This window comes from Octopus bimaculoides, chromosome 15 (genome assembly GCF_001194135.2).
Source record: "Octopus bimaculoides isolate UCB-OBI-ISO-001 chromosome 15, ASM119413v2, whole genome shotgun sequence".
Taxonomy (NCBI): domain Eukaryota; kingdom Metazoa; phylum Mollusca; class Cephalopoda; order Octopoda; family Octopodidae; genus Octopus; species Octopus bimaculoides.
In genome coordinates this window covers 7,844,483-7,857,049 of record NC_068995.1, presented here as the reverse complement: position 1 = coordinate 7,857,049, position 12,567 = coordinate 7,844,483, and the positions used below count along the sequence as shown (strand labels likewise).

Below are 12,567 nucleotides of genomic sequence, written 5' to 3'. Positions count from 1 at the left end.
GTTGTGAAAATAGACGAAATAATATTTAACTAAAAGCTAAGTTACTATTCGGAATTAAACTGTGTATAATATATATATATATATATATATAAGAATGCGTGCCTATATATACATACATGAGGGAGTGTACATTTAATGCCTAAGCATTCAACAATAGTATACACATTTTTCAGTTTCCAAAGAAGAAGAAATGAGTAGTCAAAACATAAATTTTCGATTTACAGACACATAACCGCACACATACACGCACACATACACGCACATACAATACATAAAAACACACACACATGTATATATATATATATATATATATATATATATATATATATATATATAGACATATACATAGTTAAAGGTACAGGAAGAGAGATAGGTAGAGAGTGAAGCTGATATCTGTGTATCTTTATAAATATATGCTGCTCAATACATACTTCTCAAAATAGTAATAATCTCTATGTTTATCTAAGAAAAATTATACTCGTGTAATTTTGCATCAATAACAATTGATTAAGTGTTATGTGGTCTAAGTCAGAAGCAACATGACGTATATGAGAAAGAGAAATTGCCATATGGGAAGAAGCAATTTCAAAGCTAACCAACTCATATTATATATGCAATATATATTTACACACACACAAACACACATACAAATATATATATAGCAATCCCTCGTGGTTCACCTATCGTGGTTTATTATACATACATATATATATATTCTACATATATATATATATATATAAATATATATATATATATATATATATATATATATATATATATATATATATATATATATATATATATATATATATTGCACATACACACAGCATTACTAAAAATAAGAGTCAAGACAACTCTTAGCGACGTGAGTCTTTTCTAACCACTGATAAGGGAGCTAAGAGCTACTTTGACTCTTATTTCTAGTAATGTCGGTGCTCACTATCACCCTCCATCACTTTACTGACAGCTACACTTATTGCCTTTCGGTATTAAATTGCGAAGTGCCACCTTAATAATTTCTAATTCTCATTTCACTATTTTCGAAATCCGTTGATGTTTCCTACGGTGTTCACTCTATAAGACTGACTAAGTGACTTAGGTTCTTTAACACTCGGTGACAGAGTAATTTGTCATTGACGAAGATTGCTTTAATCTGAAATCAGCAATGATATGACTCCATTTCTCTTGTCGTAGGGAGGGAGCCCGTCTCCCTTGTCAGCCGTTAGAAAAGTGCTCTCACGGGGCTAAGATTTGTGACGCTTATTTCTAGCAATTCTGGTGCCTACTAACACCATCTGTCATTTAACTGACAAATGTACTTGTTGCCTATCGGTTCAACGCTGCGAATAGCCACCTTAATAATAATAATAATACACACACACACACACACACACACACACACACACACACACACATATATATATATATATATATATATATATATATATATATATATGGAGGGAGAGAAAGATGCCTTTTTTTCTCTCAATATATATATTGCAAACATACGCATAAAACAGATACATACATATATTTGTGTGTATGTGTGTGTGTGTGTATGAATGAGGATTCGATTGTCTGGAAATATGTATTATCTTCTCAAATAACACTAACTAGCTGAGAATTTCGTAGGCATCAGTACGTTTAATGTCGCATTGGTGAATGTATTAGCGTGACAAGAACTTGTCATATGAATTACTGGTGCAGCCCATTTCACAGACGTACACACATACTCTGCGTAGGCATCGAAAATAAAACATGAAAATCAGGCAATATAAAATATTATCTGCTTAAGATATTACACACTTGATTTGAAACAGAAACCTTGTGACTACGAAGTGACTTTCCTAGTCATGTCGTCCTATTCTGCATACGTGTGTGTATACGTATGTGTCTGCGTTTGAATCTGAATATATTCATAAATAAGTACAGAAAAATATGTGCATTTATGTGAGTGCATATCTGTGTATGCACACACGTATATATATGTGTATGTATATTTGTGTTTATATATATATATATATATATATATATATATATATATATATATATATACACATACGTACTTACATAAGTATTTATATATGTCCGCATATAATTACTTTGCACTACGTCATCGAAAGCGAGACGCCTCTCTGGGTGAACTCTATAAATATTCCCGAGTGATTAGCTATTCATGGAGATAACCTTGCAATAAAAACTATTGATCAGAATATTTTGAGTTTAACTTCCCATCTTTCTTCAAATCCAGTGCACTTTCTGTTATGATGATTGTTCAAGTAAGTGTTCATTGTTACTACTCTGACACAAGCATGGATACACACACACACACACATGTATATATATATATATATATATATATATACATGTGTGTGTTAGTGTGTCCATGCTTGTGTCAGAATATTCTTGTGTGTGTATACATATATATATATATATATATATATACACACACACACAAGTATATCCATGACTTAGTGGCTTACTGGTTAGGGCATTCGGTTCGCGATTGTAACGTCGAGAGTTCAGTTCCGGCGACGCGTTTTTGTCCTTGAGCAAGACACTTTATTTCACGTTGCTCCAGTCCACTCAGCTGGCAAAAATGAGTAGTACTTGTATTTTAAAAAGCAAACCTTGTCACACTCTGTGTTACGCTGAATCTCCCTGAAAACTATGTTAGGGGTACACGTGTCTGTGGATTGCTCAGTCACTTGCACGTTACTTTCACGAGCAAGGTGTTACGTTGATCGTATCAGCTGGGACACTCGTCGTTGTAACCGACGGAGTGCTCCTTTTTTTTATATTCATATATACGTGTGTGTGTGTGTGTGTTTTAATACAGACAGGAATATGTTCCTGTTTTTTTTTTTCTTTTTCTAGAAGCATTAACAATTGTCGCTCGCTTATTATTGTCTTACTTCAACTAAGATGCAAATATATGTTGATCATTTTCCCGCACAATTTGTACACTTCTGCCCTCCTAAATTTAAAAGTATATAAATTTAAATACGTGTGTATTTGTGTGCGTGTGTGTGTGGGTGCGTGAGTGTGTGTTTGTGAATATAAATTCAACGTCAGCAGTCTGAGAGGCGAATTTGCTTTTGTTGAATTTTGTAGTCATGGAAATGCATAGAAATGTTCTAATGGTGAAAATTTTAACAAGATCTCTACCAGCAAAATATTTGTCCTCTAATTGTGTTGGCGCCAAGTGTATAGCTTAACACATGAGTGATAACATTGCAATAGATTCCACGTTGCCTACGAATAAGCTACTTATTAACTTCCACTTGACGCATGAAAATAAATTATGCTATGAAAAGTTATTTTCTAATTTCTTGTACTTATTTTTACTTTCATAAAGAACTAGTAACAATTATCATTGAAATTGTTGTCTTTTAATAACTAAGAGAAAAATATATATCTAGTGAGAAATTTTACATGCGCACATGTCACAACATAGTAAAATATATCTTACCTTAAAGTTTCTTCTCAAATAAAGTCGTCAGCACCAGGGATAATATCTGCAGGGAAGAGACTTCTAGGAAGGCGATTTGGAGTGGTACGATTGGACATGTTTGCTCGAGGGTTGACTGTCAATGGAAAGACTAGGAGGTTGAGGGTGTCTCGGTCTGCTGTTAGGACATTCGAGAACTGCATGAATCCAAAGCCTGAGGATTATCTGTAGAAAAAGCCTGGATGCAGATCATTTGTAGGAAAGCAAATGAAGTCAGTTGGTGAGGGACTTTATTCTAAACTGTTTGAAAGTTTTTTCTCTTGCAGGATTCTAAGGTGATTGCATGTATAGCACCATCATACTCACAACCCGCATCCCTGAGGTTAGCAGAAGACTTATAGAGGACATATAGATTTTCTGTAATACTAAACGATGGAGTAGTCTTTGAAATATTGAGGGTGAACACTAGAGGAAATCATCAATGAATACGAATCGTTGTATTTCCACCTGATCTTGAGCTTCATGTTTCGATGGCGTTGGCTATAATCGTACTTCAGTGATAAGTGTTGCGGTTATGCTTTTGCACTGGTGAGGAGGACAGCAATGAAAGGAGCCAATGGAATGCTGTTTTGCATGAAATTTTTATGTTGCATCAAGATGGCGAATGGTTGGGGTGGGTTAAGCAACAGAGAAAACAAAAAAGAAGACGTAGGAGCAGTTGTGTGGTAAGAAACTTGCTTCCCTGCGCATGCGTTTGTCAGTGTTTTCTTTGCACTGTTAGGAGTCACGTTGATATATACGAACGTCGTGAATTATTGAAAAAGTGAAGCACAACTACCAAGTAAGACATTGGGGGGGGAGTTCAGTAGGGGTTTGTAGAGGCTGCCATCAATTTTAGGAAGTTAGAATCCAGTGGGCAATGATGATGATAATAATAATAATAATAATAATAATAATAATAATAATAATAATAATAATAATCCTTTCTACTATAGGCACAAGGCCTGAAATTTTGGGGCGTGGGGATAAGTCGATTACATCGACCCCAGTGTTTCACTGGTATTTAATTTATCGACCCGAAAAGGATGAATGGCAAAGTCGACCACGGTACAATTTGAACTCAGAACATAGCAACTGGCGAAATGCCATTAAGTATTTCGTCTGGCGCGCTAACGATTCTACTAGCTCACCGCCTTATAATAATAATAATAATAATAATAATAATAATAATAATAATAATAATAATAATAATAATAATAATAATAAGAAGAAGAAGAAGAAGAAGAAGAAGAAGAAGAAGAAGAAGAAGAAGAAGAAGAAGAAGAAGGAGAGATTGGAAGGAAAATTTAGTGGGATACATCGGCTCATAGCACTTCACTATTACTTTCTTAAATCGTATGATATTACAAAGAGCTGGAAAGTAGCAACAGCAGCAGCAGCAGTAGCAGTAGTAGTGGCAGTAGCAGCGTCGGCAGCGTTGAAAAGACGCAGCTTTCCAATTTCCAGATGAATTGAACAATAAACCCCCTCTTTTTCATTTTTTGTAATTTTTTTTTTTCATTTTAACAAGAAGCGAAGCCGGTGTTGTTAAGAGCCAAGCGCAAGGAATGAATAGGTCAATGGATACGTGAAGAGGTGATTGAACTGGAAGATGTTGTTATGTAGACGACTTTTATAGCAACAAATACAGCTGTTGAAAAAACACATTTGGTCACTTTTAATATTTGTCTTAAAATATTAATTAAATCACGGAAAAATTGTAAATAATCACCAAATGTTATTAATTACTTAGATTCAACGCTATTGTTAACTCTACTGTAATTGTTTATTTAAGTTTATATATTTAAGCAATATAAATTTAAAGGAATGTTTCGCTTGTTTACCCGACATCTCTCATTGTTTTATATATATATACTTACTTCTCACGCGCTAGTAAATCTGTATTTCTTCTTTTTTTTTGTACATAGACATATACATTATCGAAACGAAAAACCTCGTTTTGCTTTTTCGATCCGAGGCTATAGTAGAAGTCACTCGTCTAAAGTGCCAGGCAGTGAGATTGAACCTGGGATCATATTGTCGTGGAACAAACTTCATACCACAGAGTCACACCTGCAATATTAAGGGTTGCATAATAAAAAAAATATCAAATACTATCACTGACCAACAAAAGAACTCTACAATACAAGCGGGAAAAGTTTTCGGAGTTAGAAATGTCAGCGCTGCAAGAAAGAGACCTTCGATGAGAATCATTCAAGTCAACACGAACACGTGATTTGGCTTTTTAAATTCGACCATTTTATTGGTAAATGACACAATATGAATCAATGAAAAATATTTAATCGCCGCCAACAAACATCCCTTTACTCTCACACTGTTTTCTGCTTGATATCTCAATCGCAAATTCCTCCAAATTCCAAATTGCTGTCCTTAAACCATGCGTTCCAATGAAACCCCAGCAATGATGTTGTTTGTTGGTGATATTGTTTGTTGCATTTATTCTTATGCTTAACATGTTTTTCTTTCTACTGCAGTCATTTACTAGCGCTGTGCCTCTTATGATCGTTATAACAAAACAAAACATTCTTCTCACGAGAGTACGCCCTAATCTCATTCTGGTATGAATATTTTTAATAGGAGGAAAAATAAAGAGAATGCAAATAAAATACTCATCAAAGCAAGTAGTTCGTTCATAATTGTGCTGAATATATATCTGTTGTATGCTTTACAGAATAATAATAATATACTGAAGAGATCTTCCTCCTACTTTGTGTCAGCTTCCGTTTTATTTTCGCCTTTTTGCACTGTTCTCTTCTTTTCGTTTCCTATATTTAAATTGTAACCTTGATTCGGTGAGATTTATGCAATGATCATCCGTCTCTCACCGGTTTCGAGCTTAAAGAACAACAACAACAAATATAAGCGAAATATGAAAGATAATTGCAGAAAAAAATTCCGGCCGTTGGGGTACGTGCGCAAGCGTTTATATATATATATATATATACATACATATCTATCTATCTATCTATCTATTTAAACCGGACACGAGACAATCATGAAATTTGATAGGATGTTAAATAAAATCTACATTAACTTTCGTTTTACTAGTCCAGCCAAGCTGAATTTTTTTTCTTGAATCCATGACCAAACCAGATACGTATTCCATAATACATTTATAAACTATAAACTTATACATCATAACTACACACAGGGAATACTACAGATACCTTATGAATAGTATGAGATTATTTTATAATAGATTTTGATACACCTACCTGGTGACACATGTTGTTCAAATACAAATAAGTAAAGGTGTGTATGTATGTCATTGTTCACTTTTATTTCAAAATATATGTATCGTTGTGCGATATATCTATCTATCTATCTATCTATCTATCTATCTATCTATCTATCTATAGAAATACATACATACATGCATCCATACATACATACATACATATAGACATACATACAAGTACCTACAACTATACATATATACAACCATACACGCATACGCACACACGTCATAATCACGAAATCTATCTCCTGTGACAATATTACATATTTCGTTTTCATCGAAATTATTGACGTCACATTACATTTTAAATAAGTCTCTGGCTGGTTTTCTTCTGATTCAGCAAGCACGTGTTCAAAAGAATTTCAACCGTGGCCAACGCGTCGCCTTAGTTTTTTCAAGGGTTTCACTATCGATCATAGTCTTATTTGTGTCTAGAGAGTGCAACGTATGGCAGAGTTTGATGGTATTTCTATTAGGAGCAAAACACCTATAGGTTCCACTGCTTCCAGGATATTGTTGTGTTGTTGTTGTTTTTGATGGTGGCGTTATTCTTTTTTTTTCTTTTCTTATTTTGCTACCTGGTATTTGTTCTGACAAATTATTCCCTGCCGTGCAAATTGGATTCTTTGTTTATACGGGGTGTGGCGGGTGCTGAAAGCTTCCTGACTTCGGGTAAAAGAAAATAGAGGAGGATCAGTTGATCATGATTTTCTTCAACATAATCGCCGCTCAGGTTCACATAGTTATTGCAGTAGTCTTTCAGGTTTGCTAAGCCATGTAAAAGAACTCGGAAAGTTAGGTTTCTTACCAAAGCCTTTCGCGATACCCTTAAAGACAAGAACTTTTCTGTACTCCTCGTATATACATACATATATATATACATATATATATATATATATATATATATATATATATATATATATATATATATATATATATATATGTATGTATGTATGTATGTATGTATGTGTGTGTGTTTATTCTGAAATGGTCAGAGAAGCAGTGACAAGTGAGAATTCTACAAATAATAAGAATATTTCATAAGATTAACACTATAATATAATCCTTTCTCCTATAGTCACAAAGCCTGAAATATTGGGGAGAGGGTTAGTCAATTACACCAACCACAGTATTCAACTGGTACATAATTTATCGACCCCGAAAGGATGAAAGGCAAAGTCGACCTCGGCAGGATTTGAACTCGGAACGTAACGGCAGACGAAATACAGGTAAGCATTTCGCCCAGCGTGCTAAAGATTCTGCCAGCTCGCCGCCTTTAAACACTATGATATATGCTCCAATATTCGAGTATATTATAAGGCGGTGACCTAACAGAGACGTTACTACGCCGGGCGAAATACGTTGCAATATTTCGACTGTCTTTACTTTCTGAGTTCAAATTCCGCCGAGGTCGACTTTGCTTTTTATCCTTTCGGGGTTGATAAATTTAGTACCAGTTGCATACTGGGATCGATATAACACTATTCGGATCTTGTCCCTAGAGCAGATAAGAATACTAGACTACATACAAATTAGGGGGTTGCTGAAAATTATTATTTTAGTCAACATATTCTCGTCTAATATTGGCTGCTATTTGTCGGACGTCGGGTGACTACATAGGTGTTTTGTTGGAGTGTCAATTGCTGAAAGAGCAGCAGATAAGTGGAAAGAGTTCCCAATATCGCCCACAGTTAGAATATTGCTATCTGAGTATCTATGTATCAACGTTACCGAGGTAGACTTTGGCATTCATCTTTTTGGATGCGATAAAATAATTACCAGGTGAGCACTTGGGTTGATTTTATCGATTAAACCATCCTGCCACAAATCCCTGGCTGTATACCATAATTTGAAACTAATAATTTTTCTAGTTCAGATCAGGAAACTGGCAGAATCGTTAGCATGCCACGAAAAATGTCTCGCGTCATATTGTCTGTCAAATTCAGTTGAGGCCGACTTTGACTTTTATCCTTTCGGGGTCGATAAAATACGTACCAGTTGAGCACTGGAGTCAACTTAATTGTCTTGCCCTCTCCCACCGAATTTGCTGGCCTTGTGCCAACATTTGAAACAAGTATATGCTTTAGTTAGGGTAGCGATCTGGCAGTCATTAGCACAGCGGTCAAAATGCTCATCGGCATTTCGTCTATCTTTATGTTGTGAGTTCAAATTCCGCCAAGGTCAACTTTGCCTTTTATCCTTTCTTGGTCAGTAAAATTAGGACAATTTATACACTGAGATTGATAAAAACGACTTCACACGTCTTCCAAAGTTGCTGGCCTCGTGCCAACAGTTTAAATAATTTCATTACCATGTATGTCTTGCACGATAGTTAGAAACAACTAACAAAACGGAGGTTTAACGTTTCAACTGATTATCCGATTTCAGTGATGTCGGGTTCTACTATTGTGGGACTTGCATTCTTCAAAATCTGCGTTATCCCAGGTTAACGACCGGCAAAAACGTACTTGAGAAATCAAGATCACTTCACTTTTGATTAAAAGCTTTATTCATTTCCTGAATTGTTCCATTTCCTCGTTTGGTGCTGGATTCACAATGGATACACTTAATAGTTATTGCGTAGTGGTTCTTAAATCTGTAGAACTACTTGTCAAAAATATCAAAACCTCGATTACTAATTTGCAGATTTAACGTGAGGGCAATTTGTTATTGTCACAGTATCGTTGGTTGATAAGATACTTCCTAACTGCCTGGCACGATTTATATCGTATGTAATTCTCATAATAATCATTGTAAGAACAAATGATGATTTGAAGCTTACATCAACATTATCATCATCACGTTACATAGAGTATGAGTTTTCATTAAGCTTTCCATATGTTCGAAATGGTTTACTGATTTTAGCACTCCAATCTTCACAAAAACTCGTCAATGAAGAGCCGTCCTTTAACTTCGTTATAGGTACACATTCTTAGTCGTTGAAAAGCTTGTATTTTTCGCTTGATTAAAAGTTATTAGATTGTGGCCATGCTGGGGCACTGCCTTGAACAATATGTCAGTCGAACGAATCGCTCCCAAGACTTATTTTCTTCTTTTAAATTCTGGTACTTATTCTATCGCTCGCTTGTACCTAACAGCTATGTTACGTGGACGTAAACACAGTAGCAACAGTTATCAAGCGGTGATGAGGGATAGAAACAGACGCACACACACACACACACACACTCTCACACAGTCACATACAGTCACACACAGACTCACACATATATGCATATACGACAGACTTCTTTCAGATTTGATCGGCCCGAGGCTATAGTAGAAGACAGTCGTGCAAGTATAAACATGCAAAACTAAATGATTAAAATAATATTGCAAAATTTCGATTTCTTTTGGGCACCCCCTCATATATACATACCCGCGCCCACACAAGCACACACACACACACACACACACACACACACACACACACACACACACACACATCCTTCCTTCTCTTTTCGTTGGTTTTGTTATGCGTTCCGTTAATTATCATTATTATTATTATTATTATTATTATTATTATTATTATTATTATTATTATTATTATCATTTTCATTATCGTCTTCTTTCAATTATGTTTTATTTCCTTGCCGAGCGTCTTCCTGACACCTAGAGTAGGGAAACCGCACTACTGTTGTTGTTATTATTATTATTATTATTATTATTATTATTATTATTATTATTATTATTATTATTATTATTATTATTATTATTATTATTATTATTATTATTATTATTATTATTGAGGGCAGTGAGGTGGCAGAATCGTTAGCACGCCGGGAAAAAGCTTAGCGGTATTTTACCCATCGCTACGTTCTGAGTTCAGATTCTGCTGAGGTCGACTTTGCTTTTAATCCTTTCGAGCTCGTATAAAATAAGTACCAGTTGAACACTGGCTTCGATGTAATCCACACAACCCCTCTTTCAAAATGGATGCCCTCGTGGCAAAATTTCAAACCATTATTATTATTATTATCATTATTATTATTATCATTATTGTTGTTGTTGTTGTTGTTATATTTCTTGTTTTCTTTTCTGTCTTGATTTATAATTGTCTGTTTCTCACATGCGTTTCCTATGAAGCTAGTTTTCATTCGCTAATTACCATAGTAACCTGACAGCAACAAATCTAGGGTACAATCTTTAAATCTTTTACAACATTGACACTACATCGCTCTCCGTAGTTCACAGCAGTATAAGACAGCTGTTACTACCGGCAAGGGTAGATACGGATCGTTTACTTGTCACCATCGATATAGGAAGCGACGAAACCTCTGCTGCCGTTATAAACTAATGACGAACACTGTCAAAAACAATGATATACATGACAAAAACAAATAAAAACAGACAAAACAAGAAAAAGAGCAAATATTAAAAAAAAAAATTCTAATTGCATCTTTTATGTAAACAAGGAAGCAAGCGTGAAAATTATATAATATCAATTGCTATTGCCAACCATCAAAACGTTGCGAAGTCTTCGGTGACGCTAATGAGATATATGTCCATAAGATAATCAGATAAAATTGGTGATATTCATTAACCCTTCACATTTTGCTTCGTTATTATTTATTTAGCTGAGAGCTGGCAGAATCGTTACTACGCCGGAATAAAATGCTCAGCGGCATTATTTCCGTCTTTACTTTCTGAGTTCAAATTCTGCCGAGGTCGACTTGCCGTTCATGCTTTGGGAAGTGGATCGTTATAATATGTACCAGACGAGCACTGGGGGCGATGTAATCGACTTTAGGCGATCTTATGTTACCAGTTCCAAATCTGTCATTTAAACCATATGTATTAGGGTTAGGGTTAGGGACGGAACTCCCTAACCCAAACCCTAACACCCTTTTACGGAAAAGGCCGATGTGATGTAAATAAACACACGTGGCTTAAGTGACAGCTTTGGAACTGGTACAGTAAGATCGCCTGACTTTACTCCGTCATTTTAATTACTGGCTCCGTGTTAAAATTCAAAACTATTTTTCACATGGCCACGTAAAGCATAAAACAGGCAGAATCGTTAGCACGCAGAGCAAACTGCTCATCGGTATTTCGTCCGTCTTTACGTTCTGAGTTCAATACCTGCTGGGGTGGGGTCGATTTTTGCTTTTTATCTCTTTGGTGGTCGATAAAAAAAGTACCAGAAAACTGGAATTGAAGTAATCGACTTGTCTCCCTCCTACAAAATTTTTGGCCTTAACAGTATGGATGAAATGTTTAGCAGTATTTCGCCCGTCTTCATGTTCTGAGTTCAAATTTCGCTGAAGTCATTTTTGTCTTTCATTAGGGTCGATAAAATAATTACAAGCTGAGCAGAGGGATTGATATCATCGACTTACCTTTCTCTCGAAATTTCTAACCTCGTGCAAAAAAAAATTGGATCCACTATTTTATTTGGTGGTGAGCACAAACACACACACACACACAAGTGAGTGCGTGTGTAGATTATAGACATGGTTAAATTGTTTATGAGACTAGGTTCTGGATAAATAATCTTACTCATAGCTGAGGTCTCACTCTTTCTCCATATTTTTGCTGCGACGATGTAATGTCACGTAAATAACTAATAACATGAACTATTTCTTAAGCGGCGTTCGGCCCTCTTGGAACCGCTGATAAGGAAACAGCTAGAAATTCAGTAGGTGAGATGCCACCAAGCAGAACTCGTAATAGAATCTAAGAGCTTACTACTACTACAACTTCTACTACTACTACTACTACTACTACTACTACTACTACTACTACTACTACTACTACTACTACTACAATGTACTATGTTGATTTCTCTCTCCTCTCTCTCTCTCTATCTCCCCCCTCTCCC

At 35.4% G+C, this 12,567-nt stretch overlaps 1 long non-coding RNA gene across 1 annotated transcript in view; it reads right to left on the bottom strand.

Annotated features, from left to right (window-relative positions):
• Positions 1 to 5,726: 5,726 nt before the first annotated feature.
• The window catches only part of LOC106875062 (uncharacterized), a 28,941-nt gene continuing 22,100 nt past the window's right edge, over positions 5,727 to 12,567 (bottom strand). Inside the window, exon 4 of the long non-coding RNA XR_008265601.1 lies at positions 5,727 to 6,346. This is a non-coding gene — a long non-coding RNA (uncharacterized LOC106875062). The remainder of the gene's footprint in view (positions 6,347 to 12,567) is intronic.